This window comes from Trachymyrmex cornetzi, unplaced genomic scaffold (assembly GCF_001594075.2).
Source record: "Trachymyrmex cornetzi isolate Tcor2-1 unplaced genomic scaffold, Tcor1.1 scaffold687, whole genome shotgun sequence".
NCBI lineage: Eukaryota > Metazoa > Arthropoda > Insecta > Hymenoptera > Formicidae > Trachymyrmex > Trachymyrmex cornetzi.
This window is the reverse complement of record NW_017300011.1, coordinates 886,411-894,015: the sequence shown is the minus strand read 5'-3', so window position 1 is coordinate 894,015 and position 7,605 is coordinate 886,411. Positions and strand designations below refer to the sequence as shown.

At 34.0% G+C, this 7,605-nt stretch overlaps 2 long non-coding RNA genes and 1 pseudogene across 5 annotated transcripts; 1 reads left to right on the top strand and 2 right to left on the bottom strand.

Annotated features, from left to right (window-relative positions):
* Positions 1-1,975: 1,975 nt before the first annotated feature.
* LOC108767529 (uncharacterized) lies at positions 1,976-3,865 on the bottom strand. Of its 3 annotated transcripts, none has more exons than XR_001940436.1 (3): positions 3,760-3,865; positions 2,453-2,665; positions 1,976-2,365 (listed from the first exon to the last, which is right to left on the bottom strand). It is a non-coding gene; the product is annotated as an uncharacterized LOC108767529 (long non-coding RNA). The 3 variants fall into 3 exon arrangements; XR_001940435.1 differs by lacking the exon at positions 3,760-3,865 and adding an exon at positions 3,492-3,679; XR_001940434.1 differs by lacking the exon at positions 3,760-3,865 and adding an exon at positions 3,539-3,679.
* A 1,525-nt stretch (positions 3,866-5,390) lies between these two features.
* LOC108767530 (uncharacterized) lies at positions 5,391-7,428 on the bottom strand. Of its 2 annotated transcripts, XR_001940438.1 has the most exons (5): positions 7,407-7,428; positions 7,066-7,279; positions 6,695-6,964; positions 5,703-5,902; positions 5,391-5,621 (listed from the first exon to the last, which is right to left on the bottom strand). It is a non-coding gene; the product is annotated as an uncharacterized LOC108767530 (long non-coding RNA). The 2 variants fall into 2 exon arrangements; XR_001940437.1 differs by having other exon boundaries at positions 6,695-7,279.
* Positions 7,123-7,605, top strand: part of LOC108767528 (uncharacterized) — a 1,680-nt pseudogene continuing 1,197 nt past the window's right edge.

Sequence of the window (7,605 nt, the reverse complement as noted above, 5' to 3'; positions counted from 1 at the left end):
ATGATGAAAAAAAGCCTATGCCGAATCGTTCGCAGGAAATATTAAGTTGTACTCCAAAGACGCAGTGTAAGATTTGTAACAAGACTTATTGTCAATAAAACACGTGTCGTCAGTGAAAAATATATATTATTATTAAAAAATTGATTATTTTACCTAATGAAAAGTTATATTAATATGTATATAATGCGTAACAGCATCAATTTCATTTTGTTATACACATAAAAAACGAAAGCAAGGCGCTAAACAGGTGGATATTTAATTTTAAAAAATCAGGGAATTTGTATGCTTATTTACTATAATCTTTGAAAAGAAAAAAGACAATGCCCTGGTAAAAATTTTTTATATCATTTTTCAAAATTTCTATATAAAGAATTTGTGAATAATTTTATAATTTTTTATAAAGTTTATCAGATTTTTATATACAAATTGAAATACTATTATAATAAAACACTTTAAATAATAAGTAAATGACAACACACTGAGATATGCGAGATAAATAAATATTAATAAGTTCATTTTCTTGTTGTTCGCAGAGTGTTAAATGGGGATAAAATGATACATCCCAGAGAACATGCATGTCTGAAAGACATCCAAAAGACGCTTTTTAAGTCTTTCAAACATTTTCGAAAAATGTTACAAAATTTTGGAGCATGTGTAGCACTTTACATTATCAACTGCAAATTTTATTTATATATAATATCGAGTGCATGACATGAACTGAATATAATAAGTAATCTACAAAAATATTGGATGTCAATTAATTTGACATTCTAATATTTTGTATTATATTATAGTATTATATTATAGTATTCTACAACTACACATAATTCTGCGAAACTGTCCGGAAACGCAACAAGAGGAACAATACGAAGCAGCAATTGGAATTACCTGATAAATCGGTATATATGATTGATATTATACTCAATATTTATTTTCAATAACTATTATCTGTCACAATTATAGATCCTTATGAAAAGTATGTATTAAGTATGATAACATTCACATACAGATTTATCAGATAATTCCAACTTCTGCTTCGTATACTTCCCCTTATCAACGTGTTTCCGTATCAGTAATTTTAATTTTTATTTTTTAAACAAATATCCGAAGCAAGTCTTATGCTGGTTATTCTACAAGGTGCTTTTTGTTTTTTGCTTTTACCTTTTACTTTTTTCTCCTTTGCAACCGTTTTATCGACAATTGTATTTCTCGTTACGTATTTCTTGTTTCTTTCGAAGTTTGTTAACTTTTATCTCGGGCGACATAAAACAAAAAATAAGAAGCAAAAAGACAAGATGTAAAAAATAGTAAAAAGCAAGAAACAGGAAACAAAAAGCACATTGTAGAATATAACCATTAAGGATAATATTTTCAGGACGTCATAAATCGACGCATAAGAAATCTTAAAAACGTCATAAAGACATTATTCTGATTCTTCCCAAAAATGTCTCATGAATTTTAGGAAGTCTTCAGATAGATTCTAGCTTCAAAAATTTCTTCATCAGTATCAGATTCTCCATGAAGATCCAAAGTGCTTATTTATGTTAATTCTTATATAGGAATCACACATAGAAAGCAAGTGCTATCGGAAACTGAAGAATTATTTGCATTACTAATTGGATTTCGATGAAGACAAATCTAATAATAAATTATACTAAACGACGAAGAATTAAAGTTGTGCAATTTGCTAAAATTTTAACAAAAATATCATAAATTCGAACATAGACATGATATAATTTCAACAATTAATTTAAATAATTGCTTAAATATAAAATGACAGACATCACATAGCTGCTAATTAAAGTTACACTTGCAAGCTCTATACCTACACACAAAATCTCATATGCAGGATATCATTTCATCCTTGTTATCAAATATTAAACAAGATGATATGATGACAGTAGCGTTGCAAACGTTAAGTGAAACATATCCCTAGTGTATATATATCTAAAAATAGGTTTGAATTTGTGGTAGTTTCATTATTATAATATTATTATACAATAAAATACAGAGATACATGAGTGATACGCTTGCAAATAAGTTTTGCAAAAAATACTAAATAATTACAATATTAACATTTTCTTGAAATATTTGATATGTATTACAATAGTAGATAAGATAGATACACTAGACGAATCTGGATGCAATCGTTGGTATAATCTGCTCCTTTGCTGTGTGTCTGTTCTTTTATTTTCGTTCGGAGTATGTGTGGAATAGGCACCTGTATTCTTGTACCTAGAAGTATATCATCTACGAGTACCAGATTGTTGCTATCAAATTTGGGAATTTTAGGAACCTGCTGCTATTTCAATCCAACCAGTATACTCTTTTTCTTTTTGCCCCCTAACAACTAAAATTCCAACACCTGAATAATTCATATAGCAATGTTTGGATAAATTTGATTCTACAAAATGATAATATCTTTTATATAATTTTTCATTTATTGTCTCACCGATGTATCTCATCCCACGCTTGTTGTAAATGTGTATGCAACGTGGTGATCTACCCTCCATCATAGCTTGCCTTTCTATCTCGCTGTTGTCCACTACTCTCAATTGGACTCAATTTAATTATCTGACTCACAGGGGTTGAAGTAAAAATGTTTCTGCTTGCAACATTTAACACCACAAAAGGCGATAACATTATTGTTATGGTTTAGGATAATCTGAAACATCAAATAATATATAATAAAATTACTGTAATTATTTAGAATACGGACTGCATCTCCGATTTTAATGAAATTAGTCTCATTCGACGTATTTTTGCTCGAAACGAAAGAATCTGTAAGAAAAAAACGTTAGGTCGTTCCTGTAAACCGAGATATTAAGCATTAAAGTTGACAACTATCTAAGTTAGAAAATCTATCACAGCGATGAAATGCAGTGACACGACTGGACACATCTATGTACCGTGGTCATGTAATTGAGGCCAGAATAAGCATTTTCTGTTTAAATTACACAAATTCTCTTCTTTAAAAACACATTCTCTGCTTTAAGGATACAAATTATTTTCTATATAATTTTTATTTTTACAGCAGATAATTGTTTTGATTAGGTATTTGCTTTAAAAACACAAATTTTCTGGTTTAAAAATAAATTTTCTACTGTACAAACAAAATTTATATAGAAAATAATATGTATTTTCAAAACATAGAATGTGTTCTTATAAAGCAGAGAATTTAAGAGAATTTGTGTAATTGAAGTAGAAAATACTTATTCTATCTTCAATTGCATGTTGTGCATGACCGCGGCGCATAGACGGTCCAGTCGTATCGCTGCACCTCGTAGCTATGACATATTTTCTAACCTCAATAGTCATCATCTTTAACGCTTAATATCTCGGTCCGCGGGGCTGACCTAATAGTTTTTCTTACACATTCTTCCGTTTCGAGCAAAAACGCGGCGAATGAGCTTAATTTCATCAAAATCGGAGGTGCAGTCCGTATTCTAAATAATTATCAAAATTACATATTCCGACACGAATTCGCGCACCGCGAAAAATTGTCGAGAGCACGTCACTGCGACTCGCGGCCATTTACCGTTCACGTGCAGTGCGTTATTCCTCGCGTAGCGGAGAACGACAGCGAAAGGAAAACGCACGCTGTACAGCGTACAACGCAGTACAACGGTATACATGAATAAAAGCCGACACGTTCTTCCACGATCGGAGCGAAACGACGATCAAGTGAGAGACTGATCTCTCGCGGACGTCGCAAGACTTTATAAAGCTTTCTATCTTTCGATAATTCTACATATTTACCTGCAATCGCTGCGCAAATACCGACTGTAATAATAATCGAGCTGATGATACCAACTGTGGTACCTACTCCATTGTCCATCAATCGCATGGTTTCCTTCCACCATGGTTTCCTCCACCATGATGAATAATGGGAGTGACTCATATCTTTCTTCTTTCCATCATGGCGACCATGCCGACCGTTAAGTATTGTAAATGTGTTGCGAGATGTTGAGTGCATTTCGGGTCGTTTAGACTAGACAATGATAAAAAAAATTTTTGAACAGCAAAACTGTTGCGTTATGCTGAACGCAAAAAGGTAGTCAACGTTACTGATTGAATTAGGATAGTACCCATAGCGCTTGCTGTCCATGTGGTTTCTGTTAACTGATAAACTGCTGTTTTCAGCATAGTAAGCCTGGTAATTCTATTCTATGCGAGTATTGTTGTGTTTTGCCCTGTTCCCATATTTACTGCTATAGTACTGATCTATAGATGATTGACACATACTATAGATGTTCAGTATTGGCAGTGAATATCACAACACAGGCAATAATATTGCTGAGTATTGGTTGTATTCAGTCTTGTGTCATATTTACAACTTTATAAACTAAATTAATTAATTAAGTATTTTTTACAATACTTATCAATTAAATTAGTTTGTTGTTATTTACTATTTTTTTTTGGTAGAACCTGACAGGATTCATAATGTGCGTATGAAGGACTGTCCAAGTCTATTTTTTTGTGGGAAGTCTGTTTTTACAGACTTTTGTTATGATTTGTACTGTTCATGTCACAACACGGAGTAATACCAGACCTACTATGCTGAAACAGTTTTGTATTCTTTGCATCCTGAGCCTGTAATGAAACTATTGAATAAAGATTTTGATGATTAAACCATGTTGACCTCTTCTAACCCTATTAGGGACAGCAAGCGCTTCCTTCACCAGTATCAGACTACCGATCCTCTACCCTCTACCTCTGGCAGGAGGATCCGAAATACTTATCTATATTCTATTCTTATATAGAAATCATATCGAAAACAGGTGCTTCCGAGAACTGAAGGATTATTTGTATTACTAATTTGATTACTAAATTCTATGAAGACAACTTTGATAATAAATTCTATTTAAAGGCGAAGAATTAAAGTTAAGCAATTATCTAAAATTTTAACACAAATATCATAAATCTTAACATAGGCATAATATAATTTCGACATTTAATTTAAATAATCGCTTAAATACAAAGTGATAGACATCACGTGGCTGATAATTGAACTAAAGTTACACTTGCCAGCGCTATACTTACGTACTAAAATCATAGCATACACATACATAGGATACGCGATCATTTCATCCTTTTTGTCATCAAACATTAAACAAGGATGAGATGATATAATGATGCAAACGTTGCAAACATGTGTTAAATGGAACATACCCAGATATAGTGCATATACGACAAAAAATAGGTCTGAATGTGCTAATTTTATTATTAAAATATTAATACAATAAAATACACAGAGATGCATGAATAGTACACTTCATATCACAAATTTTGTGGAAAATACTAAATAAGTACAATGTTAACATTCCATTAAAATATTTAATATATATTACGATAGTTAGCAAGATAGATACATTACGCGAATCTGGATGCAATCGTTATTAGTTTAGTATAATTTGCTCCTTTGCTGCGAGTATTCTTTCATTTTCGTTTGCAGTATGTGTGGAATAGGCACCTGTATTTTTGTATCTAGAGGTGTGCCATTGTCATCCGAGTACCAGATTGTTGCTATCAAACTTGGAAACTTTAGGGATATGTTATTTCAAACCAACCAATATACCCTTTTACTTTTCACTCCTTCCTAGCAACTAAAATTCTATCACCTGAATAATACGTTTAGCAATGTTTAGATAAATTTCCTATAAAATAATATCTTTTATGTAGTCTTTTATTTATTGTCTCACCGATGTATCCCACCCTGCGCTTATTGTACACGTGTATGCAACCTGGTGGTCTACCATCACAGCTTGTTTCGTTGTTATCCACTACATACTCTCAATAGACACAACTTAATTATCTGACTCACAGGAGTTGAAGTAGAAATGTTTCTGCTTGCAATACTTGACACTGCGACATTATCGTTTTAATCTCCCTTTAGGATAATCTGAAACATCGTATAATATAAAAAAATTGCATAATGTATTTAATATTGCAATAACATTCATGGCAACATAATCTTCCTTTCACTTCCTCTTAGCAAAAAGAAGATAAACGACGTTAGAAACGATAAGTTAAACGAATTCTTTTTTCTTAAATATTTTTTTATAATAGTTACTATAGAATACAAGTTTTCTCGTTGACAATTCTAATTCTAAAATCAATTTGAAGTTTTTAATCGCGATAACTTCTCCGAGATAACAGAAAGCACAACAATTTTTACAGAACCTCAGCTTTGCTTAGGATAGTGATACAACTCTTTCTGTAACAAGGCTACGTTCCAAAACGTCTTCTCCGAGGAAGATTTTACTTTACATGCTATAGTATACATCACGTGTACTATATGTTTCGAGTAAAATTTTCTTCGGAGAGGAAGTTTTGGAACGTAGCCCAAGAAAAAAAATTCCATGGGTAGTATTCCTTGGTTTTTTCTCAACAGTGTGTTCAACTATGGATGCTAAATAAAAAAAGGAGGGTTCCATGTGCCCTTGGTGACCAGTCGGTGGAGCCCCCTCACCACAAGGTAGCACATCATCGAGGGAGATAAAAGGAAGGAAGAAAGGAAGATAGGAAAAATATAAACGCAGGAGTAAAAAGGATATAAAACTTATTTTAAGCACTCATTCTCTCACGTGGGGTTTCGCGTTGTCACTCTTGTGCTTTAACTGTAACAGCTACACATATCTGAAAAGACTAACAATGAGACGGCTTCTTGGAGTCCGCGATTTCCGATACTTACCAGAAATGGTTGAATGGCCTCTGGTTGAGCATTGGTGATCTCGGACGTTCCTCGTCCTCCGAGGCCGCGACCTCCCCCTGCTCGGCAAGGATGCCGTAGATCCGAGCGAACTCGGACTTCAGGTGCATCATTAGACGACTCATTGTGTTTAACTGCTCTCTATTGCTAAGCAGTACCTCCTGCATCACTTCCATGTGACGTCGGATGATGGCGATCTCACGCTCTACAAGAGTCAAACAGGACTCTGACGCCTCGATAGTCAGTTGCAGCCTATGCACGAGGATTAGCAAATAGACAGATGTACATCTTAGATCCTGCACATTCAGTGTATCTTCGCCCTGCCCTACGAAGGGAAACGTTGATGAACTAACCTAAAGTCATTGATGGTGCGCAAGTGTGACGATACAGAAAACTGAACTATTTGTCATCATGAACAGGATACGTCGTCTCGAGAAAGCGTTAATTTACGATCTCACGGCGTTCTGAGAGCAAGGTCCTCGTCCACGAGATGTTTTGCCACGAGTAAAGATTCAGAGGAACAAAGCAAGGATTCGCTTTCGCTGTGGAGCCCAATCAAGAAGGAACCTGCAATACAAGTAAAAGAGAATGCAGAAGCAACTCAGGAATTTCGCGACTTTGTACGAAGTTACGAAAAGTTTTCTCACATTAACGAAAAAAAAATCAGGTAATTATTTAGAATAGCATACCCCACCTAAAATCTTAATGAAAATACACTCATCCGACGCGTTTTCACTCAAATTGAAAGAATCTGCAAAAAAAATGCCGCGGCGGCCTCATGAACAGAGATATTGAGCGTTAAGATTTTAAAGGTTAAGATATATGTCATTCCGACTCACTGCAGCGCCACTTATGCCCGTGTCACACTACGGATTGTGAACGCGGATCGGATT